At 34.4% G+C, this 26,599-nt stretch overlaps 1 protein-coding gene across 5 annotated transcripts in view; it reads right to left on the bottom strand.

Moving 5' to 3' along the window:
* The window catches only part of TENM2 (teneurin transmembrane protein 2), a 3,416,041-nt gene that overhangs the window by 3,154,603 nt on the left and 234,839 nt on the right, over positions 1-26,599 (bottom strand). The gene's annotated exons all lie outside the window — the stretch shown is intronic.

Here is a 26,599-nt window from a genome sequence, read left to right on the forward strand (position 1 = left end):
GGTGGTCCATAAGTTAGATGGTAGACATATATTTTCTACTTGCTACTTCTTAAGTCTAGAATTTTCTCATTATTGGATAGAAAACAACAAAAACAGACACTCTAAAGAGTGTTGCAGAAATAACCTTTAAAAAAGACACATGTTGTTTCTTCTGTCAGGATTATTTGATAATTTATCTTATGATCTTATGATATCTTATGATATCTATCCATTATTTCTGTAAACTGGGACGACATTGTTTTTGATAATGTTACAGAGTCCTGAAGCTTTTAGTAAGAAGGATAGAATGTTTTTTCAACAAAAATGAAAAGACTATTAAATAGATGTTTCTCTTCATGGCAATATATGCTTTTAGCAATTTTCAAGTAATCTTAATTATTGGGTGTGCTAAATAGGCCTCTAGTGTCAGATTTTGTGTAATAATATCATCTTGATAAGTACTGCAAAAGTCACATTCTTAAAAGGAAAATAACTATGGTAACACCATGTATAATAAGAACCATGCATGAATATTCAGCTAATGAAGTAAAATTTAAAAGTCATTAATCTACCTAATTATATTAGCAATTTAAGACTGAAGAAAAGTAACAATTCTAATAAGGTTTGATATCCAAGCATATAATACTAAGGTCAGCATTTTGTTATTATCTCATAGAAGCATTTAATTCTTTCAGCTTTAATTTCTTTAAGAAACACCAGAGGGTCAACAAATAGATAAGGACATAAGCATATCAGCTGGAGGGGTTAAATTAGGTCAAGTTTGGAGGATAAAATACTTGACAGCACAAGCTCCAAATGTGTCTTTAAAAATGTATGTGTATATTAGTTTGAATTACATTAATTTAAAATAGTGTAATATAAAATTTATGTTAAACCCATTTTATGTGCAAAATCCAAAATAATGTGAAGTATGTCAGTTATCACACAATTTCAAATTGCAAAATGTGTTCTTACTAATAACAGTAGCGAGTGGCCCATTGGCAGGTGAATAGAAATCTCTCACTTGTCAACATTTATCTGGTTTTATGCAAAATGTGAATCATGAAAGTACTCTAGGACCATATTCTCATAAAATGCAGGGTCCAGGATTGAAAGATAGATAACACTTACCTATAGGGAAAACCTATCTATACATGTGATTCTGGCTAAATATAAATCCTTTCACTGAAGAGGAATTTTTACTCTACTGAAACATTGCTAGTTATTTTCAGGAACATAGCTTTGAGAATGGTAAAGTTGATATTCTTCCTTTATTTATTCTACTTGTTTTGTAAACAGTGATTTAGGGAAAAATTAACACTATCTGTTTTTAAGCATTTCCCTAATGTGAATCTACTAAACTTCCTTTTTCTGCTAGTTCTCCCACAGAAAGACAAGGCCAAACCCTGAGGCACAGACTGCTCACTCATATATCAGAATGCATGGCTAATGAAAGTCAATGAGAAATGTCTATCTTCCGTAGATTTCCATTGAATTGTACTTGCCTGTGATGCTATTTGCAAGTCAATTGCCAAGCCAGACTCATTTACCTTTTCTATGCCACACTTGGAATATACTGGCTGATAGATGATAGAGACAGGATATAGCCATATATATTAAAGCAGTTACTTTGCATTTATACATCTCTCCTTCTATGCTGTATTATTGTTATTTGGAATTTCACTTAAAAATGGTTGGTCTCCTCAATTTACTAATTGCTTAATCTTATCATTTTACTTAAAAAATACAAAGAAGTAACAGGAGAATTCAAAATCAAACCAGAGCTTTATTCCTACCATTATTACCATCCAGAGTAATAGAAAAGAGGTAGTTTTTGGCTATTTAAGGAACATTTGAATAAGAATTATACATGTTTATATATTTCTAATTAGTACATATTCTTAATATATATTGAAAAGATGAATTTAGATGTCAGAACCTTCTTCCCTGGGTTTCTTCCCTTCTATTGTTCTACTACAAAATATTTTTCTCATTCCTCCTCCTAGAGCATCAAACTCTTATTTTCCTCCAATTTTGCTTTATTGATTTTGGATTCTTTTCTGAGAATGTAGTTTTTTCTGCCAGCTTCTTTCTCTTTATTATTAATCATTGATTTTCATCCCTGCTATTTTAAAGTCTATCATTGGACACAGGAGTTTGCAATTGTATTCAATGCTCTAAAAGAGGTGCTTAATGCTTACCAAAAGCATATTTTGGTCTAAGCCTTAGCTTATAATTTGGTAGTGTTGTTCTAATGCCTTTCTTTTTCCAAATGCAAAGCTTCTACATAGACGTATTGTAAAGAGAAGGTGGCTGTCGTTGTCCTGGGTTAGTAGGATGGCTCTTCTTCTTTCCCTTCCTCTTCCTTTTCTCCTCTCCCTTCTCTTCCTCCTCCCCCCATTTTTTGTTCATTTCTTTCTATCTGTGTCCTGAAGAAATAACTAAAGAGGATAAAATGGCAAATAGATTTTCTGTAAAATTATGCTACTCAAAGTGTGGTCCACGGAACAGCAGCATCAATAACCTCTGGGAGCTTGTTAGAGATATAGAAGCTCCACCCTCACCTCAGACTCACAGAATCAGAATCTCATTTTTAACAGGTTCCTCATGATATGGACATTAAATTTTGAAAAGCATTGATGTAGACTAAATCCCTTAGTTCTCAAGCACAACATGTAAAATAGTGAAACAATATAACACCATTTTTAAATGTGTCTATCTGTGCTTCTAGACTCAGTGGCTATGCTGTGAAAGCTGATAAACGTACATTTTAAATGCTAAATGTAGGCAATTCCGTGCACAGATCAGAATGGATGTTTTCTGTTTAGAGAAGAATAATGAGATTGCACAATAAATAGCTGTCGACTATGGGGCAAGCTTATTCATTGGGATATAACTTACACCAGGTGGAATCCCTGCCATTACTAAACTAGCAGGTCTAGTGAGGAGAAACGCATTATATTAACAGACAATCCAAATACAGTAGTCGCTGAGAGGCAGGGTACGGAGGAGCAGAAGGAATGATGGGAGGATAGAGGAACAGCAACATACTCTGCACTTATGGGATCAGGGAAAGCTTCCTGGAGGAAGTGACGACTAAGCTGAGACCTGAAAGAGGAAGAGGAGGTAAGCCTAGAAAAGAAGGTATGAGAGAATGTTCTGGACATCTGTGTATGCTCATAGGTGAGAGAACACATGTCCCACCTTCATCGGATCATAGCAAACGTCACATAGCAAACATAGTGAAAACTGGAAAGTTGTAAAGTCAAACTCAGTTTTACTGTGGCATAGGGCCCATCCCAATAGTTATACATTACAAATTCTCATCTCCATTAAGGTTGCAGAAATATAAAAGGAAAACTAAACTAGATTCTCCGAACAGATTTATAACTTCTCACGTATCTTTGCAACACATGAAATTTTCTTCAGAGGTAGGCAGCAAGGAAAATGTGAGGACAAGGGCAAAGGTCAGAGCTCTTCACGTCAGTGTAGGAATGTCACCGTCTTTGAGGAGACTGCTCCTCCTTTATTGATAGGAGAAAGTAGCATTTTAGGATTACGTAAATTGAGTTTTAACCTCCTGCTTTAAAATCTCCTTTTTCAGGTGACCTCAACTTTGTTCCTTACATATAAATAAAACACAGGAGTTGAAATTGTGTCAGTGCTAGAAAAACATACTCATAACTTCTATCATGAAATTTAAAAGGTAAATCAAGTTTTCTCTAAATTAAAACAATAAATTTCTTGGTTGAGTAAGGGATACTAATGTTTCTTTAATCACTATTCTTTAATTCATCATAAATATACATCATATATGCTCTTTGGCAAATACTTTACAACAAAACAAAGAGAAACAAATTACACTTCTCAATCATTGCTATTTTAAGTGTGAAAGAGTTAAATTTGCAGCAGTAGCTTTTTAAATAGTATGCTAAACATACGTGTATTTTTTTTCCTGAAATTAGGGGCATATTTCAGAATTGAGGAGGGAAAAGACAAGGTCCCCAGTTCTCTTGGTGCTTTTTCCCCCATATTCCCTTTTTCAAGGTCCTTGACCTAGTTTGTCATTTTAATACTTTATTTCTTTCCTCGCCAGTTTCTTATTCCCTTGCCTGTACTTTTCTTCGTCAACACCTAACAGCCAAACAAAATTGATCAAACGGAAAGAGAAGGATTTTCCTAGGGGATGTAGTTTTAAATTTATTTCATTCCAAAATTCAAAATTTCTTAAATTCTTCAAGTGGAAGTTAACAGCTGGTATAAACTTTCAGCATGCAATCACCTCTCAAAACTTCCATGAAACTGGAAGACAATTTACATCGGCAGAGCTGTTCAGGTTATCCGTTATACGTGTTATCTTCCTACATAAATATCTAGTTATTTTTAGTTAATGAATTAATGAGCTGCTCCTTGAAATATGATAATTAACAACCATTTGACTGATAGAAGAAACAAATTCTCTGATGGGGAAATGAGAGGCTTTCAGGAATTTTAATCCCTTCTGCAAAGCATATCTGAGACAAATATTACTACCCTGCGCACTTTCCCTTGTTAGAGAAAACTGTTTTCATTTCCATCAATCTCAGTCTATTTATTTAGAAATTACTGAGTTATTAGAGCTGCTGGCTGGTCTCTTGTGTTTAATTTTCACTCGGCATCACATTTAGAAATCCTAGCTGCTGACGAAGTGCTGTGTAGTTCCATTTCTGCATCTTCCAGTTCTATAAAATGAATCTTGCTGTGAAAAATGAAGATTAATGGGCTTTATAATGACTCTCCCCTGCTAAAACTAATCTGAATAAAGAGGAGAGAAGGAGAGAGAGTGTGCGCGTGAGCGTGTGTGTGTGATGTGTATGTGGTGCTGGGTGATGTAGAGAGAGTGAGATGAGGACAGAAACACAAAAAACGGTATAGATTCCTTTGGATAAAAATAAGCCATGACGGTACAGCAGCTCCTCAAAAAATTAAACAGAATTACCATATGCTCCAGCAATTCTACTTCCGGATATACAGAGAAAGTTGAAAGCAAGGAGTCAAACAGAAATTTGTGTGTGCATTTCACAGCAACGTTATTCAAAATAGCCAAAAGGTAGAAGCAAACAAGTATCCATCGACAGATAAATGGATAAACAAAATGTGGTATATACGTCAAACGGAATATTTGAACCTTAAAAAGGAAGGAGACTCTGACACAATGCTACAACATGGATTAACCTTGAAGATACTAGGCTAAGTGAAATAAGCCAGTGACAAAGGACAAATATTACGAAATTCCACTTATATGAGGTACCTAAAGTAGTCAAATTCTCAGAGAAAAAAGGTAGACTGGTGGTTGCCATGGACTGGGGAGGGGGGTATAAGGAGTTGTTTAATGGGAACAGAGTTAGATTTTGTAGATGAAAAGAGTTCTGGAGATGGATGGTGGTGGTGGTTGCACAACAATGTGAATGTAGTTAAAGACACTGAATTGCACACTTAAAATTGTACACACAAAAATGTTATGTTATGCATATTTTACTATCATAAACAAACAAAAATAAGACACGGGCCTAATTATCAACTCATGAACCAAGTAATAATTTAATGCAAGTATGTCATTTCAAAATATAAGGAATAATCATTCCAAATGTGAGTTGCTTTCTTTTTAAAAGTGTTAGTAGTTTTCAAAGGCTTCAAAAACAGATATTAGTCATCAAAGGACTTGACTCACTCTCTCAGTGAATAGGTGCTCTGGATACTCCCTATATACATTAGCCATCTTGAGACTGGACAACCTCGTCCGTTTACGTTAAAGCAATGGCACAGACTGCCGATTTCTCTGAAAACAAGCTTTTGACAATTTTAGGCTTTCGAGAGAAAAGCACTGACACAGGTGGTATTTATGTGTTAAATGAGAGGCACAGTTTGAACAGGGAGTTGATAAATAGGGTGTGCTTTGTCAACTTGTGGATCTCCAATCATTTTCTCTCCTTCATTGTTAATTACAACAAACTTCACTACTCAGTTTCTTTTGCAAATGTCAGCTTCAACCGGACCCTCTAAAGTGTTCTGACGGTATCTCTTCTACAGATGGTGACAATTCAACACACCCAGGTCACAAACTTATCTTTTTAGTTATGTACAAGGGTATTTGCTATGAGTTCACAAATATTCGTGCTTAATTTTGTCCCTAATTAATCTAATTAGTTAATTAATATAATTAGTCTGGGCATGAGATTCACACTGATTAGAGTGTTTGGGGGAATCCTGATACTTCTGGCCTTTTGATTTTTAAAGTAGGAAATTTAGTAAAATATAGAAGGCAGAACAACTTTGTTACTATGAAATGTATGGCATTTTATTTTTTATCTATATTTGGAAGAGATTCTGCATATTTTTAATAAACTTTTCTCAATGAATATTCAGTATGATTGAAATTAAACACAATTTCTCAGCAGCATCTATTGCATCAAACAATAAACTTGTAATCACTATTTCGTTTTAAGTATGGAGAATGTCCACCTCTTGAATAACTGTGAGCAAGCTGCCAGAAGTTCAATTTCCTTTCTTCTCTTTCAGTTTCCAGAAATTGTTACACACCATTGCTCTTTGCTTAATAGTGTGACATCTTGAGGCAAGCTTAACTCTCACTCTGTTGAAGGTGGTCATTGATCCAGTAGCTTTTGCCTCCTTAGTGAATCAAACTCAATATAGCCCTCTTTCCTACTCTTTTTTCAATTTACTTGAATACTCTGCAGAAATTTTCAGTGCCTTTCTTTGCCAGAAATCTTATAAACAACATGCGTGGTAGTGGGCAGAAATTACTTAAAAAGGATTGACAGTCTCACTGAGCTACAACTCTAGGGACAGGGGTCCCATTTGATCCTATTCCATAGGAGCAAGAGAGTATTATTTACAAATGTGTAGGATTATCATAACAATATTTCTATTTATTGAATATAATAAATATTTATATTTATTGAATACATGATATTTATTGACTATATAAGATGTGCCAGGGACTAGACTAAGCATTTTACAAGGTCCATCCAGTATAGTACCCAAGATAATTTTAGGGTCACATAGGCACACCATTGAGCTAAATAGAATAACACAAAGAAAAAGTAAGTCCCTCTTCAACGCTGTTTCAATCTTGATTAAATCAAGGTGAAACTAATAATTTGGTGTTAGTCTGTCTTTAATGGCTCTTTAATTGCTTATAATCTTCCACTTTAACAGACAGACAAGGAAACTTAGGCATAGCTAATGACAATGTTTAGTTCAATGTTAATAACACTGTTTTGTGTTTGCTTTTACTGTATTTATGATCAGCAATACAGGTACTCAATCAGTAGTGGTGACAAAAAATCTCCTTTGTAAATACATGGGGTAGAGATAAAAGTAGTCAATGTAAAGAGAAATATTAAGGAATAATACAGGCGTATTCAGATATGACAAAATTAAGAACATGATACAAGGTTTTGTCATATCTGAATATGATACAAGGATGACTAAAGTGAAACAACATATTAGAAAATAGGGTGCCTAAAGATCTAAGACCACTAGGGTTGATTAAAATTCCTCCTAAATGAAGTGGACCATTTGTGGATTCAACAGGTATTACTGAGAACACAGTATGTGCTGGGCACTGTGTTCAGTACTGGGCATGGTGAATGTAATATTCATAATCCTTGACTCAGTGAAGCTTATCAGTTATCCAGGTAGAGGGCATTAAACAGGTAATTGCAATAAAGTGTAATGACTTCCTATTTAAAAAACAAAAACAAAAAAAACAGAAAGCAAAACAGTTCACAGAGCCTGAACTACTTCTCAGAAATTACACATCCAAAGAATGCATTGTCATAGAAGCAGATAAAATGGTATAAAACCAATCCAGCCAAGCATTGATTTAGTTATTCATTTAAATCAACAAGGTTCATTTCCTATTTGATTTTAGATAAGTTTTCAGACCTCTGAGTTTCAGCTCCATCATCAGTAGGGTTGTTGTGAGGATTAAAGAAAGTGAGGCTTGTCAAATGCTTCACACACTGCCTAGTACATCTAATGAATTCAGTAAATGGTAACTATTTTTATTAACCTAAATCTACAATGTGACAGTGACTGTCAGGTGATTGGCATAAAAGTTACATACAGTTTCCATCTAGTAAAAAGGAGATGGAACACAATTCCAAGGAGAATCCATGAGACCAGTAAAGCCACAATGACTTGTCGGGCACAACTGGATCATGAGAAGTAAGTGGTGGGACATAAGATTAGAACGATAAAATGATAACTGTGTAGCTAAATAAAGAATTTTGATTTGATTCTCTGTTTCACTGTCTCTGTTTATTTTTTTTTTGCTTGACAAATTCCCTAAAATTAAGTTGACGTCTTAAGCTTTTCACTGTAAGTTTAATAGGAAAAGATGTAATTTCTAGGGATTTATAAATAACACTGCAGTTAAAATAAATCTTAACTATGTTGAACAAAACAATTTCTACAGTTAATATGAAAATCATCATTTATTTTGAAAACACATGAACCAGTTCTTCTTTAATAGTCAAAAAGTTTACATCATTCATTTTTCCTCTTGACTTCATATTTCTATTCCATTTTCCCTACAGAATTATTTTTCTGATATTATATTCATATCCTGGAATATTTTTTAGTCTATTCTATCCTAATTCTCCATTAAAAATGATAAAAATTGATTTTAAGAAATTTCTATGTCTACAAGACTCTAGATATTGTTTTCCTCTAAACTGCACTTTCTGCATGATTATTCCTACCGTAAAACATAAAATATTATAGATTTCAATCAAGAATTATTCAAAATAACAAAATTTTATTTGAGTTGTATTCTTTAATAGCTGTGATAAGACATTTTTATAATTAGTTCATATATCCATGAATAAAAATGTCATTGATAAAATAAGCATCAAATCTTTGCTTATTTTCATTTTATGGAAGTAAGTCTTGAGAATTTGGTCAATTGTATGGAGATGGATATAAGAAGAATTATGTTCTACCCTGGTATTCAATTCTTATAAGTCCTGAGTTTTATGTCAAAATCACATAATAATGTATCTCAAAAATTACTTTTAGTCATCAACCACGTGAATTTTACTGAAAACAGAAAATTGGAAACCGTCTGACTCACAAAGGTATTTATCTAGTCATTAGATTCATTCACTTTCTCAAACTAATGCCAACATTTTGAGTGGTCCTTTTGTTCAGCACCAAATTTCTACTTACTCATGTAATGTGCCAAAAGAGGTACAAGGTATGCTTTTCTTTTTTAAGCGGAAAAGGGGTGACAAGTCATGATGCCTAAGCCACAGATGTCTAGATTAGTTTAGGAAAGAGCATATATGGTATCTGAAGTCTGGATATATTCTATATTTACACTCTCTACACCTTTCGGAAATTCCCTTGTCCATCATGACAATTACTTCTATAAACAATATAACCATAAAATGTTTTAAGTAGAAAAATAAAATGCTTTTTTTGTTGTTTTTTTAGTTACCAGAAAATAATTTTAATGGCAATAGAGAATGAATGGGGGGGGTGGTAGCAGAACATATTAGGAGGGTTTTGCAATATTTAGGTGAGAAAATATGACCTCTTTTAGGATGAATGATTTAAAAAGATATTTTAAAAGCAAGAGAGACAGAGTTTAGTGACTGACAATATGCCAGGAATAACTCCAGATAACTTTAAAAGTCACTAATCAACTCACTGATTTGGGTTTCAATGGCATTAACTAGGAGCAGAAATATGGAGGGAGAATATGTTTAAGAAAATAAGTTTGATTTGAATATTGAACTTAAGATGCATGTGGTATATTCATAAGATATCCAAAAGATATTTACATATGAAACTCTGGGAAGAAGTGGACTTTGGAGCAACATGATTGAATAAGATGCCCTTTCCAATATCCCGAATTCCATAATAACAATTTGGCATCAATCCATAGATAAAAGTACCGTTGTGGGAGCTGTGGGATCCAGAACCATAAGCCAAGGGCTCCAGAAGGATTCTCACCCACCTATACATTAGATAATAGGCGTATAGAACACAGAAAGTGGGGTACAAAAGGGTGGAATTTGCGTATGCAATTGAAGTAAATATTATCAGAATAAAATAGACTGTGATATCTAGAAGATAATTTATGTAAGCATCATAGTAATCACAAAGCACAAACTGAGAGTAGATACACAAAAGAAAAAGAAAAAGGAATCAAAGCATACCACTACAGAAAATTATCAATTCACAAGTGAAAGCAGCAAGAGAGAGAGAAAGGAACAAAGGAACTTAAAAAACCCAGAAAAATATTAATAAGACAGCATCAGTTGAGTCCTTAACCTATCAATCATTACTCTTAATGTAATTGGCTTAAATTTTCCAATCAAAAGGCATAGAGCGATGGAGGAATTAAAAAAACATTCAAATAGGGGCTGGCCCCGTGGCTGAGCGGTTAAGTTCGCGCACTCCGCTGCAGGCGGCCCAGTGTTTCGTTGGTTCGAATCCTGGGCGCGGACATGACACTGCTCATCAAACCACGCTGAGGCAGCGTCCCACATGCCACAACTAGAAGGACCCACAACAAAGAATATACAACTATGTACCGGGGGGCTTTGGGGAGAAAAAGGAAAAAATAAAATCTTTAAAAAAAAAAAAAAAAAAAAAACATTCAAATATAAGCTGCCAACAAGAGACTCACTTCAACTTTAAGAACACACATAGGCTCAAAGTGAAGGGATAGAAAAAGATATTTCGTGCAAGTAGAAAACTAAAGAAAGCTGCAGTAGCAATACTTATATCTGACAAAATAGATTTTAAACCAAAAACTGTAACAAGAGACAAAGAAGGTCATTATATAATGATAAAGAGGTCAATTCATCAGGAGGATATAACAATGGTAAATACGCACGCACCCAACATCAGAGCATCTAAATATATTAAGCAAACAGTAACAGATCTGAAAGGAAAGACTGACAACAAAACAGTAATAGTAGGGAACTTCAGTACTCCACTTTCAACAATAGATAAATCAACCAGATAGAAAATCACTAAGGAAATATTGGACTTGAACTATATTTTAGACCAAATAGACCTATCAGATATATACATAACATTTATCCAAAAGCAGCAGAACACATATTCTTCTCAGGTACACATGGAACATTGTCCAGGATAGATTTTATGATAGGTCACAAAACAAGACTTAAGAAATTTAACAAGACTGAAATCATACCAAGTATCTTTTCTGACCACAATAGTATGAAACTAGAAATCAATAATAGGAGGAAAACTGGAAAATTCACAAAGATACAGAAATTAAACAATACATTCCTAAACAACCAGTGGGTCAAAGAAGAAATCAAAAAACATCTTGAGACAAATGAAAATGGAAATACAGCATACCAAGACTTATGGGATATAGCAAAAACAGTTCTAAGAGAGAAGTTTATAGAGATAAACACCTACATTAAGAAAAAAGAAAGATTTCAAGTAAACATCCTAATCTTACACCTCAAGGAATCAGAAAAAGAACAAACTAAGCCCAAAGTTAGCAGAAGGAAGAAAATAGCAAAGATCTGAATGAAAGAAAGCAAAATAGAGACCAGAAAACAATAAAAAAGATCAACCAAACCCAGAGATTGTTTCTGAAAAGTTTAAACAAAATTGACAATGTTTTAGCTACAGTAACTAACGAAAAAGGATAGAAGACTCAAATAAATAAAATCAGAAATGAAAAAGGAGACATTACAAATGATACCAGAGAAATACAAAAGATCATAGAAGACTACTGGCACCAATTATATGCTAACAAATTGAATAATCTAGAAGAAACGGATAAATTGCTAGAAACATAAAGCCTACCAAGACTGAATCATGAAGAAATAGAAAATCTAAACAGACCAATAACATAAAAGGAGATTGAATCAGTAATCAAAAACCTCCCAAAAAAGAAAAGCCAAGACAAAATGTTTTCCCTGGTGAATTCTACCAAACATTTAAAGAAGAATTAACAAAAATCCTTCTCAAACTCTTTCCAAAAATTGAAGAGGAAAGAAAACTCGAAAACTGGTTTTACAAGGCCAGCATTAATCTCATACCAAAGAAATTTAAGGACATTACAAGAAAAGAAAACTGTAGGCCAAAATCTCCAATGAATATAGATGTAAAACTTCTCAACAAAATATTGACTGAATTCAGCAGTGCATTAAAAGGATCATACATCATGATCACATGGGATTTAACCCTGGAATGCAAGGTTGTTCAACATACATAAATCAATAAATATGAAACACCATATTAATAGAATGAAAGATAAAAATCATAAGATTATCTCAGTAGATGCCAGAAAAGCATTTGGCAAAATACCACACCCTTTCATGATAAAAACTCTTAACAAATTGAGTATAAAAGGAACATATCTCAACATAACAAAGGCCATATATGACAAATGCACAGTGACATTAAACTCAACAGTGAAGGGTTGAAAGTCTTTCCTCTAAGATCAGGAACAAGACAGCATGCTCACTTGCACTGTTCCCATTTAACACAGAACTGGAAGACGTAAGCCAGAGCAATCAGGGGAGAAAAAGAAAGAAAAGACACCCAAATTGGAAAGGAAGAAATAAAATTGTCTCGGTTTGCAGAAGACATGATCTTTTATACAGAAAATTCTAAAGGCTCCACCAAAAAACTGTTAGAACTTATCAACGAATTCAGTAAAGTTTCCGGATACAAAAAATACACAAAGAAATCAGTTGCATTTCTATACACTAGTAATGAAATACCTCAAGAAAATTAAAGAAAACAATAACACTCACAATAGTATCAACAATAATAAAATAATTTGGAATATATTTAACCAACTAGATGAAAGATCTGTATACTGAAAACTATAAGATTTTGATGAAAGAAATTGAAGAAGACACAACAAATGGAAAGAAATCCTGTGTTCACAGATCAGAAGAATTAATATTGTCAAAAAGCCCATACTACTCAAGGCCATATACAGATTCAATGCAAACTCTATCAAAATTTCAATGGCATTTTTCACAGAAATAGATAAAACAACCCTAAAATTAATATGGAACCACAAAAAACTGAATAGCCAAAGAAATCCTGAGAAAAAAACAAAACTGCAGGCATCACATTTCCAAATTTCAAATAATATTATGAAATATAGTTATCAAAAACTACAATACCGGCATAAAAACAGACATATAGACCAATGTAACAGAATCAAGAGCCCAGAAATAAACCCTCACATATGTGGTCGACTAATACTTGATCAAGGAGCCAAGAACACAAAATAGGGAAAGAAGAGTCTCTTCAATAAATGGTGTTAGGGAAACTGGATATTCACAGGCAAAAGAATGAAACTGGATCCTAATCTTACACCACTCACAAAAATGAACTTGAACTGGATTAAGGATAAAACATGAGATCTGAAACTACACATCTCCTAGAAGAAAACATAGAGAAGTAGCTCCTTGACATTTGTCTTGGCAACAATTATTTGCATATGACACCAAATGCACAAGAAACTAGAACAACAAAAAATTGGGACTGCATCAAACTAAAAAGCTTCTGCACAGCAAAGGAAACAATCAAGAAAAAATGGCATCCTACAGAATGGGAGAAAATATTTGCAAATCATATATGTGATAAGGGATTAACACCCAAAATTCATAAAGAACTCATACAACTCAATAGCAAAAAACCCAAACAACCTGATTAAAAAATGGGCAGGGGAACTGAATAGACATTTTTCCAAAGAAGACATACAGATGGCCAGCAGGCCTTGGAAAGGTATTCAACATCACTAGTCATCAGAGAAATGCAAATCAAAACCACAACGAGATAGCACTTCACACTTGTTAGAATGGCTATTATCAAAAAGATAAGAAATAGCAAGTGCTGGGGAGGATGTGAAGAAAAAGGGACACTTGGCACTCTTGGTGGGGATGTAAATCGGTTCAGCAAGTATGGAAAACAGTATGGAGGTTCTTCAAAAAGTTAAAAATAGAACTATCATATGATTCAGCAAACCCAATGAAATCAGGATAACAAAGAGATATCTGCATTCCCATGTTCAGTGCAACATTATTCACAATAGCCAAGATATGGAAACAACCTAAGTAAACATCTATGGGTAAATGGATAAAGAAGATATGACAGATACAGATATATACTGTAATATTATTCAGCCATGAGAATGAAAGAAATTCTGCCATTTGCAACAACATAGACGGACCCTGAGGACATTACGCTAAGTGAAATAAGTCAAACAGAAAGACAAATACCCCAGGTTATCACTTATACATGAACTCTAAAAGACCCGAAATCATAGAAACAGAAATTAGAATGGTGGTTGCCAGGGGCTGAGGGGTGAGGCAAAGGGGGAGATGTAAGTCAAAGGGTGTAAACTTTCAGTTCTAAGAGGAGTAAGTTCTGCGGATCTAACGTGCAGCATTAGAACCAAATGAGAAAGAGTGAAGGACAGATTTTTGAGGACCACAACATTTAAATAAAAGGAGCCTAGAAAGGAGCTGTGAGAGAGTTAGGAGACAAAACAAGACAGAATTGTAGGATAAGGCGAGAGTGGCAGAGACCCCGTCCCTGCTCCCTGTACCAGAGGACTACTCCCAAACTCTGGAGAAGGAATGCACATGTAAGAGAAAACACAGAGTATGCTCATGACACACTCTAATTGTTACGCGTTTTTACGCACGTGTGTCCCTATACATTAGGACATTAACTGCACTTTGACTTCACCAAGTTACACCAAGTTTATGACTCTCCTTCTTCATTGTTAAAAATGAAATGATAAGCTACCCATTTCATAAGGGATAAATGGAGTCAATACATTTGAAGCGTTCAGAAAAAGGTTGGTACATACTAAATATGCAAAAAATGTTTCCAATTTTATGAGTACAGTATTTACATACAAATATAGATATCATATAATATTTATATGTTACTAATGTTAAACATTTAGTAAAAACAACAGAGGTTTAATTTTGATTCTCCTAAAATTGAGTGTGAGTGTGTTTGTGTGTGTGTGTGTATAAAGTCTTAATTGAAAGAGCTACAAAACAAATATCGAAGAAGAGAATTCAATTCACTTTATCTTGTTGTATATTCAGGTTTGCCATGCTGCATCACTAGCCCTTAAATACATGGATGATATTATAAAATAGCATGAAGAACCTCTATTTTAAAGTTTGCATCGTGGCTGATAATTGATGCCCTGCCAATATCTCTTTGGGTTTTACTGTCAACAAGCCTAATAACCAGAATTATCAGGAAGTGTGTTATGGTTCATTTGTTGTTGTTGTCAACTCATATAAAAATGAAGTTATATGCTATCTACTTTAAACAGAATAAATTGAGTCGATGTATTTAGAACATTTATTAAAAAAATTTAAAAGCTTGCACCTATTAATAACCTATAAAATTTTTTAAGTATTATATGTTAAAGCAAAATGCTCTTTTCTCAGTTTTTAGTGAATATTTTCTGCCCTATTAAACTCAGTATGCCAAATATAATTGACCCTTAATAGTTTTCTTACATTTTATTAGGATTTTTTCTTAATATTAGTGAACATCATAAAGTAATTTAAAAATGAATGAAACAGGTGACTGAACTGAACACATAGTCAGTAGAAGGACTACCTTGAAGCTGGTGATTTCCTACCTTGCCAATCATATTTTTTATATCATCAGTATTTCTTAGTTCTGGCACACAATTTCCTCCCTCTCCCCCCAAAAAAGAGAATACAAAGATTTTGTCGTATTTTGAATTCAAGAGGCAGTCTAGCAGATGCAGTTTAGATGTCCAAGCAATGTTAGATTCAGCACATTCCTATTAATGTAAGAGGATGGAGGGGAAATATTTTTAACCTAGACTTACTGGTAATGGCTGAATATATTTTATACTATTCATGCGATGATTTGCTGTCTCCAAGACAAAAAATTTTGAATGCTGGACATGTGCTATCTGCTTTCCACTATTATTTAGCATTTTTACATCTGATTTTTAAATAACCAGTAGAATGTAAGCTATCGTTGAACATGCTTAAGATATCAATTGTTCTAAAAAATTTCTTATCTTGTGGCAAGTGCCTTCACTAAAATTTTAATACTTAATTATATTTTCTTTACTTAATTGTTATCCAAATTTTAATAGTTATCTATTTATCTTTTTGTAGCAACAATTATTATGTTAAGTGAAATAAGCCAGTTAGAGAAAGATAATCTCTGTATGACTCCACTCATATGAGAAATTTAAAAATGTGGACAAACAGAACAGATTAGTGGCCACCAGGGAAAAGGTGGGGTGGGGGGTGGGCACAAAGGGTGAAGTGGTGCACCTACAACACGAATGACAAACATTAATGTACAACTGAATCACACAAGATTGTAACCTATCGTAAACTCAATAAAAAAAAAAAAAATCTGAAGTAAAAGCCATCTGACCAAAATTCGGGACTTGGATTATGACTTTTCGTAATGATAATAAAAAAGACATACCTTAAATTAAGCTTATTACCAAAGAGTTGAAATATAGTTATATGCAAGAAGCAATATATTTCCACCAATCGGTTCTCTCCCTCTCTAACAAGATATGACACAGTATTTTACATATTAAAAAATATTAAACATCTAGTTTCTGTTTTATAACATGAAATAGTTATTACTGAAGAGTTCTCATCAGAACTTTTATAAAATATATTATTTCCTTCAGTTAAAAAAGAAGAGGGAAGGCAACAAGGAACGTTTTTCTTCCCTGTGAAACTCTCTCAAAAGTGTGACAAATAATTTATTTGAAGTAAAGTAAGATTAGTTTTTAACTCCAAAAAGAAAAGTTACATTTTAAATTGGTTATAGCAGTGAAAACTTAATGATTAAAAGGGAGTTTGTAATAGTATTACACTAGCTTCATATTCAAGGAAATTCTAATTTTCTGCTCAAACAATATTGCCATCGTAAAGTTTTCTACAGTAGAGTTTTATAATTATCTAATTTCAGAAAACCTGAATGTCGTTCTCTCCTTTGTTTAAACCATTTTAAAATACACACAGGCAGAATCACACTTACAATGTTTTCCCCCTCCCAACGTTATTCTTGGAAATGTTGAAAGTTTCTCTGTACCTAAAAATACTTGATCCCAGAAAAAAAGTGAAGAAGCAAATAATACAGACAATTTTAAGGATGACTATAATATATATTTTGAGTGACTGATTATCTAAGGATTTTCGATATCTTATAATTTCTTTTTTATATCATTTGGTTTACCTTTTCCTCCCTCTCAGTTTTTGATCTTGCGCAGTGGTGAGCCCAGGGTCAGTCTATCCTTAAATCCAATGTATAGGAGAGCTCAGAGAAAAGATGCGAGCTGAGTTAATGCTAAAGCTTTGTTGAAAGAAAGTCATTCTCTGACAAATGGATCCTTCTTTTCCCCATCTCCCCACTGCATCTGTGCACATTTCATAGTCATTATGTACAAGAGTTCTGCAAACAGATTTATAGCCTGATTTACTAGTTACTGGACTTTGTGACAATAACTTAACCTTTTTTCTCTGTTTCCTCACATGAAGGTAAGGAACAAAATCAACGTTGAGCCCACCTAACGTAATTATTGTGAGGATTAGATCATACAATCTAATGTTACTCAAAGTTGAAATATTTCCCTTTAAAGGGAAATATATATAGTACTTACTTAACATTGTATTTATTATATAGGTTAATTAAGATCACATTCAGCGTGAAGTTAGAGTCTATATGTGTAGGACTCTTGTGCATTTATGTAACCAGAACATTTACAAAGTAAATACAAACAACAATATCAATGGTATTCAGCTAACAACACTAATTTCTTATTACAGATGATGTTGTTTTGCTGAAACTCATTGCCACTTAGATCACCCTACAGATGGTTGTCAAACCATAATCCTTTTGAGTTCAGTTCACTGATGCCCCTAGATATACCATCAAGGACTGTTTCCCTCCTCTTTCTTTTCCCTATACAATCTACTGTATAGTATATACACACTTGACTTTCCACAAGCAATATCATGTTACTTAAAGTCCAGTTCTGTTCATTTTATCAATATCTTGAAATAAATAATGTGCCTCCATGATCATAAACAAAGGTAAGCACAGATGACGAAATGATGATTTAGAAGGGTTATTGTCGAGAAGGCAGTAAAGTCACACTATGATATAACCCCGGCCCCAATCACTTAACAATTATATATAAAATAGAAACAGAAAACAGTATAAAGATATAGCTGGCCTCACAAACTGGACAGCCTTCTTCATAGGCCGTAAATATAAGCTGATAAGTAGGACTACATCATCTGTTCTTCTGAGATTAAAGTCCAAAATCAGGCAGAGATAAGAGGTCAGTTTTTCTGGGGCCACAGGGATTAAAGGTGCTCTCAGAAAATGGATTTATAGAGCCAGACCTGACGCTTAAAGCAGGTCTCCTAATGCTTATTAGAGGAAACTAAAAATCTGTTCCTTAGGGCTGCCACTTACATGGAATTGTGAAATTATGAAGGCAGGAGGATACATGCTCATAAATGAGAAATGAGGCAAGTTCCTCACTTGCTCAGTAGCCATTTATGTCACTTGCCTCTGAGTCAGATTACCATAATTACCATAAGGATTGATTACCATAAGGCCTGGGACCTGAACAAGCACTGGAGGGCAAGATGGAGGCACCCACCAAACTGACTAATATGAAAGGAAAAACACACCTAGAGAAAGGAAAGGAAGAGAAAGAAACAAAGAATCTCCCACTCAAAAGAAGGCTGTCAACCATATTTCCAAAACAGATTAAGAAATATAATGCCAAGAAAAATAGTTCTGAAAATCACCAATCAGAACTTGAATTTACCCAAGATGAAATGTTTATATGAATACAACCATAAAACACATTAATAACAGCTTACAATCCTCAAAGAGACAAATGACAATTATATCAATTTTTAAAAATGAAATAAACAGAGGCCAGACCAGTGGCATAGTGGCTAAGTTTGCATGCTCTGCTTCCGCGGCCCGGGGTTCATGGGTTTAGATGCCTGGTACAGACCTACAGGCCCATCAAGCCATGCTGTGGTGGGCAGCCTACATACAAAATAAAGGAAGACTGGCAATGGATATTAGCTCAGGTTCAGTCTTCTTCAGCAAAAAAAAAAAAAAAAAGAAAGAAAGAAAAGAAAAGAAAGAAAGAAACAGAGATAAAAGAAAAGCAGGTGGATAGGAAAGGAATCATAAGGAATCTTTATAAAGAAGCATGTATCACTAAAATAAATTTTTTTAAAAAAAACTGAATAAACAGACTAAACTCTAGACACAATTGACACAATTTGGGAGAAACTTACAGAATTTGAAAATAGTATTGAGGAATTTACTTAGAACACGACCCCTAAACACAAGTAGATAAAGATTATGTAAAAAATTAAAGAAATACAGAGCATACAATGGAGTCTCCAGCATATATCTTATAAGAAAATAAAGGGAATGGACTGGAGGTCATATTTGAACAAAATAAATGGTGATGATTTTCCAGAATCAAGGAATAGCATGGCTATTCTGATTCAGAAGGCGCTCCAAGTACTGAGCAGGATAGATCAATCAAAACACCCACCTACACATGATAGAGAAACTGCACAGGTCAATGAAACTGAAAATCATAAAAGCCAGAAACAAAAGGCATTAACTGGCAAGGAAAAAACTTAAACCAAAGGAAAATGTCCATAGCAACAGAAGTAGATGAAAGAAATACCTTCATAAGCTTGAGAAAAAACTAACTGCCAGCCTAAAATATTATCTCCAGTTAAACCACTCATACAAAGATTAAGAGTTCATCACATAAATTCTCAGAAAAGGAATTATTAAAGCATGGATTTTAATTAAAAGAAAAGAGCAACCAGAGGAAAGGCATTGAGTAAAAGGATAATTCTGAAACAGACATTTTTAGAATATGTGGATATATTCAATAACTAATGACTTTTATATATGATCTGTGTGTGTGTGTGTGTGTGTGTAGTACTTAAGGAAAAAGTAAGCACTAAGTTGTTGAGAAATGGTTAATGAATAGTTAACACATACTGAAGTCCTTATGAAGAGATAGAACTATTGCATAATCATAAAGTTTGTTGGATCAAAATATATTGTTAAGCATGAATATTAAAATTTTAAAGTTAGCATTGAAATATATAATCTGTGTTTTCTAAACCTGCAGAGAAAAGACAATAATATTCATTTGGGAGAACATAGGAAGATTCAACTTAACTAAAGCCACAAAAGGAAGAGAAAAAAGCCAAGAAAATAAGGGTGTAAATAGAAAATACAAAGTCAGATTGAAGAAATATACCCAAAATACCTATTAAGAAAATAAACATAAATTGATTAAACTCACCAATTAAAAGACATAATCAGACTGGATAAGTTTACTAAAAAGGAATGATATGCTGCTTATTAAGAGTACCCCTAAAACAGCAGATAAAGTTTGAAAATAAAGGCTTTAAAACACTTAGATCAGGATGCTCATATAAGAGAATAGTATACAGCAGTTAAAATGAATGTACTAGTGCCCGGCCCAGTGGCACAGTGGTTAAGTGCACACGTTCCGCTTCAGCGGCCTGGGGTTCGCCAGTTCTGATCTCGGGTGTGCACATGGCACTTCTTGGCAGGCTATGCTGTGGTAGGCATCCCACATATAAAAAATGTAGAGGAAGACGGGCACGGATGTTAGCTCAGAGCCAGTCTTCCTTAGCAAAAAGAGGAGGATTAGCAGCAGATGTTAGCTCAGGGCTAACCTTCCTCATAAAAAAAAAAAGAATGTCCTAGAGCTTCTGGTAGCCATTTGGCCAGGGCTGCTCCTTCAGATGATCCCACTACAAAGAGGACCTGGGCTGGAGGCCTGGCTGCCAGTTATCACGGTGTGACCTTGGAGGTCTATTATCCTCTTTGTGCCTCAGTTCTCTCGTTTGTAAATTAGGGATAAAAACAGTGCCTACCATGTGGATTAAATAATTTCATATTCATGAAACACTTGAACTGTTTCTGACACATAGCACAGTGTATTTAATAAATAAGTACATTTTCATTTAATTAAAAATATCCAATTAAAACACAAAATTAGATATAGGTATAGATAGACATATAATTGGGAAGTTAAATATCCCCAAGATTAGCAGATATGAAGACTTCACTTTTAGAAGCATTATGATTGTCATGGTAAGGCTTCAAGAGAGTACCTGGACCACAAGAAGGGCTCGTGAATGTCACCTCAAAAAACAGCAACCGGAGCAAAACTATTTACAATTCCAGTTTCTTCTGCTTTATTTATTTATTTATTTTTTAGCGTGGTTGCTCCACATAATCTCAGATATGTATCTCACATAATCTTAAATATGTCTTAGAAACTGAAGGGGAGCAAGATTTGCCACCCTGAAATATGCCTTTTTGGCATTAGGATTATTTTAGGCTGATTATTTTTAAGAAACAGCAGACACAGGAGAAGCTCTGAAAACTGAGTACAATAGAAGTTACCCTTTTGTAAAAGACATTTATATTTATAAGAGAACCTTCCATTTGTAAGGGTCTACCAGGAAGAGGAGGATGACTAAATCTCTGGAAACTCTCATCAACAGGGAAGGCAAGGACTTAAATCTGCGTAACAGCCATCCATCAGTTTACTGTTTTGCCTGTTACCTCACATAACTGGCTCCCCTGTCCCCAACATCTTCTTTGGTCTTTAGCTGAAGATGATATTTAGGGTGGTGGCTTGGGCCATTTCAGGGAGCTATTCAGTTTTCCTGAGTCTCTCCCATGTATACAGGAGTAAACTTCTATTTGTTTTTCTCCTGTTAATCTGCCTTTTATTACAGAGGAGTCTCAGCCAAGAACCTAGAAAGGTAAAGAGAAAATGATTTTTCCTCCCTTACAAAGCCATGCAGTCTTCCTTCCTAATTCATGAATTCATGAGCTTCTCCTGTTCTTCCCACAAAAGTGACCATTCCAATGACAAACAACTTGTGCCAGAAAAGCTCATTCCATTTTCTGACCAGGCTAATTATCAGACCATACTTCCTTGTATCAAAGTAGAATCCATCTCTTTATTACTTCTATCTATTAGGATTAGTTATGTCTTCAGATGCTGCATGCAACATATATAATGGTTCTTCCATGGTACATTCATCTGTGAAAAAAAATAACATGTCCTTTCTAATGCTTCTCTTATTGAAGATGTGGGGGATCAAAATTTGCCACCCCAAAACGTGTCTCTCTGGCTTAATTACTTTTTAAGAACAAAGACTCAGGAGGAAACTCTGACCTTCCCTCTAACTGCCTGAAAGAATTTAAGATAGAAGGCCAGTTCCAGGAAGGAGCTAATATCCTAAGATCACTGTAGTATAATATAAAGTTGGTGTGATAGATAGGGAGCAACATAGCAAGGGCCGTTTAATCAAAGTCCTCTCCATCTCTCATTGTATTTACAAGGCATGATCAACATTTGTTTATCAAACATTTGCTTTTCCATCTCCATGTGAATTGCCTTCTTCCCTTTTGAAGTTCCAAACCGCTACCCCCAACATCTCCCTTTGCCTTTAGCTGAAAATGATATTTAAGGTGGTGGTTTCTGCCATTTTGGAGAGTTACCCAGTTTTCTTGTGTTTCTCCCATGTATATGCTTGATTTTAACCTTCTATTCTGTCTCATGTCAATTTAATTCTTCGACCAGCCAGAAAGACCTTGAGAGTAGAGGAATAGTCCTTCCTCCTCTAAAAAGGTAACTATTCTGTCATTGTAGTGAATATTTTTTCCTCTTCCTATTGGTAACATCTCCTACAGGTATATTTTTTAGCCAGGTACTTAACATTACATGCAATATTTCAGAATAGAGCACTTTCTTTTGCAGTTTGTCTGCACAGTCACAATGGACTGAACAATCTCTTTACTTATTTGAATACTTTTATTCAATAGGTATTTGTGTTCCAGACACACCGTTAGGCACAGAAGATGCAATGATGATCACAAAATAGACATGGCCCTGCCTCCATAAAGCTTGAAGTCTAATGGGGGAAATCAAGCAAGCCAGGCCACAATTGCAAGGCAGTGTGATCAGGGATAGAATTAGTAAGTATGAAGTGCAACAAGGATGCATAAGAGGGAAAACCAACTTGATTATGGGGTCTCTAAGGGGAAACCTGAAGGATCAACGCAAGAATGACTTTCCACATCTCAAATAGGAGAGCACATTTTCTTTGAGAAACAAATCAGAGTTTAATGTGATAGGATTCCAGAGTGCAAGCTAAATGGATAGTAAAGAATACAGCTGGAGAAATAATAAAACCCAAATTATGCAATGCCTATTAAGCCATTTTCTGAATACAATAGCCCTATTAATGTGAACTACAGTCAAGTGAACTTCTTGGTGATCATATTACACTTCTGACACTTTTGATTCTAAGTTTACCTCCCATAATAAGAACTCAATCGTTTTGGTTTGTGCTTCCATATATGTTTATTTGGGCTGTAGATGAAACTTTTTCAATTTCAACTTGCTAGCTTTGTTCCCGTTATTTCTATCATTCAAGGTTTCTCTGGAACCTGATTCATCATTATATATATGTTATACTCACTGTCCTTTCATTTATATTTCCTATTTTGTCCACAAAAATATAGCAGATTTTGTCAATTTTCTGAGAGAAACAGAATTTGAGAAACAACATGTCTGCCTAGTAATCTATCTTGGTTCAGAGATATTTAGAAAGACACTTTATGTTGTCCTAAATGTAGCACAGCCCTTGGCTCCTCATAAACAGTAGCCTCTGTAGTTCACTGTTTTGGGAAACTAAAGATACATTTCTGCAGGCAAACAGCTTAGTTCTATGCCTCTACTCCAAAGGTGCTCATTTTAAAAGCAGATTCATTCTGTTTCGTTCTATTTTCTACATCCACAAGAGAAAAATTATTCAGTCTTTCATGGGGAAGCACACTAATCAATATCCTTTAACATAGTATCTTGAGTTAAATACCTTTTATTTCAGATATATATTTTAAATTTCTCTAATGAGTTCTTTTCTCTGGAAGATGGTTCACTGTTTTGTTCCCTGTGCTGAAGGGGCATCTGGATGAGGAACATGAGAGAGAACACGAGTGCCTTAGTTGAATTTCAAAGGAAGAATCTTGGAAGGAGATCTTGTGATTTTGGACTTACTTCTATGTGTGCTTTATGCCGCTCAAACTTTTTTCTTTATTTCCTAATATTTCCTGCCTTTTCATTCTTAGTAGGATTTTTTTCATCATGTTGTTTTTGAGAATATCATAATCCTATGATACTTTGTGATCCATGGTTCCAGAAAAGAACATTCTCATGTATATACCCAACAACAAACTTATAATTGACTAATGAAAATAAGTATATTTACATTCTTACTTCGGGTAAACAATATATACGAAAACTGCATATACGAGAAGGAAGATATAACTTTGACTTTGCAAAAGCATTATACATTGACCCCTTTGTCAATCTTCTGTAATGCATTTAAATATAATTCAATTCCTAATTAAATAAGTTTTCAGAACGTACTTATGACATAACACAGGATATCCTAAAATAATTCAAAACATCATTAGATGAATGTTAATGAAATAAAGAAAATAGGTAGAGTCATGAAAATAAGTTAACTATGGGAAAACTATCTCAAAAGATCCTTTTATACTCTAATGTAAAAACAAAGGAAAGAAGTTAATTGAATGTCAGAAAAGTGACAAGTTTCTACCTTAACCTTGAAACTTGTGGGAATGTGGAATGCCAGATTTGTGCCATATGTTACAGCTCCTGACAGTGTTATGTGTCTTTACCACAACACCATCTGTGCTGCTATACCTGAATAGGGACAGTGGCTAGAAATGGAGAAAAATAATGAACTCTTGCTACATATTTTTTTCCCCTGAGCTCACACAGCTGGTGATATATTCTTTACTTCAATCTGAAAAACACTACTTAAGTCTCGAATGACAACACGTTGAAATACCTTTGATCTCTTCTTATTGACAATTTATAGCCTACAAGTGTGAAAGTTACGATTTCCATTTTTAAAAAATTGGTATCTAAAAACAATGATATCTTCAGAGTTTTATCTCTCCTTTATTTTGTAATAACTCTTACAGGTGCCAAAAAACAGAGACTATATGTCTCTATGATAATAGAAAATTGGAAGTAGGTAGTAAAAGTTGTTTCCATTGGCTCTAGAGTTATCGTAGAATCACTTACATATATAACTTTAATGCTCACTTTACTGCTTATTTATTATTGACTATGGATTTAATCCTGGATTTTTGATGATTATTTTGTTTTCTGTAAGATGGACCACACCACCATTCCAGAGTTGCTGTAAGATTAGAGTTAATGTATATTAAGAGCATAAGACACTGTCAAGTTCAAAGTAGACAATTACCAATTATCTCAGTCATCCTACAGCTACCCTGTCATACTTTGCAGTCTTCAAAAAAGAATACCCTATTATTTCTGTTTTAACTTCACCACATCTGCCACATGGCATATGTGGCCAATGACCTTTCTAAGATGTGAGTGAATATTTCCATTTATCCGTAAGGAACATATATTCACATTTATAGAAGGAAGTTGATTTTAGTTTACAAATTGTCCATTATGTCACTTGTTGGTTATATGTCTATCATTTTACCAAGTATTACCAGAGAAAAAAAAAGAAACTTAGGGATATAATCCTTAGCCCTAACATTCTTAAATATTAGACAAAGAGAGATGTAACTATTCCCTAAAAAAGAAAATGAACACTCCTTCTCCTGATAAATATTAGGAAGGAAGGAGGGAAGCAAGGTGAGCAGGCAGATGAGTAGGAGGGAAGAAAGGAGTGAGGAAAGAAGGGAAGGAGAGAGTGTATTCATGTTACAAACAGGCAGTTTCTAGGTATAGGCCATGACATACATGTGTGCGGAGGGATAACGTGAGGAACTTGCTTAACAGATTATCTTGAGACATAGTCAAAAGCACTAAGCTTGTTTTACCCCTCGAGTTGTACAACAAAAAACTCTGATGCCTGACAAAAGAATTGTAGGCATTAACAAACAAGGAGGGAGATGAGTTCTGGTCCAGCTGAGGGAAACCTATTGCCAGTGACACTGGAAGCATCAGATTTTATCCATCCACCAGTGCCTTCTCCTCAGGATTATCAGGAGATTCATTGTGTCCTATCAAAGCTGAATGTGGGCCACTCCCTCTTAAACTCTCCCTCCACTCCTCTCTTTTGCTCCATGAGCACAGAATTAGGGCACTCTAATCATTCCTTTTAGATAACTCCTCTGCTCCAATTCCATTAGCCTCAAAGGCACTGATGTTATGTTTTCAGCCAGGTAACATTTTACTTAGTAATCTTTGATATTTTTATGCCACAACCATACTTCTCTGTTTCTTGAAACACAACTCTATGTAGCTTTTATTTTATTTTTATGACATCAATATATGTAGCATCAAGGTATATATCCTCTTTAATAGAATCTGGAGATTTTGCAATAATCTGATGAAAGTCAGTGATATCATCATTGCCTCAAAGAG

Source organism: Equus caballus, chromosome 14, assembly GCF_041296265.1.
Source record: "Equus caballus isolate H_3958 breed thoroughbred chromosome 14, TB-T2T, whole genome shotgun sequence".
Taxonomy (NCBI): Eukaryota; Metazoa; Chordata; class Mammalia; order Perissodactyla; family Equidae; genus Equus; species Equus caballus.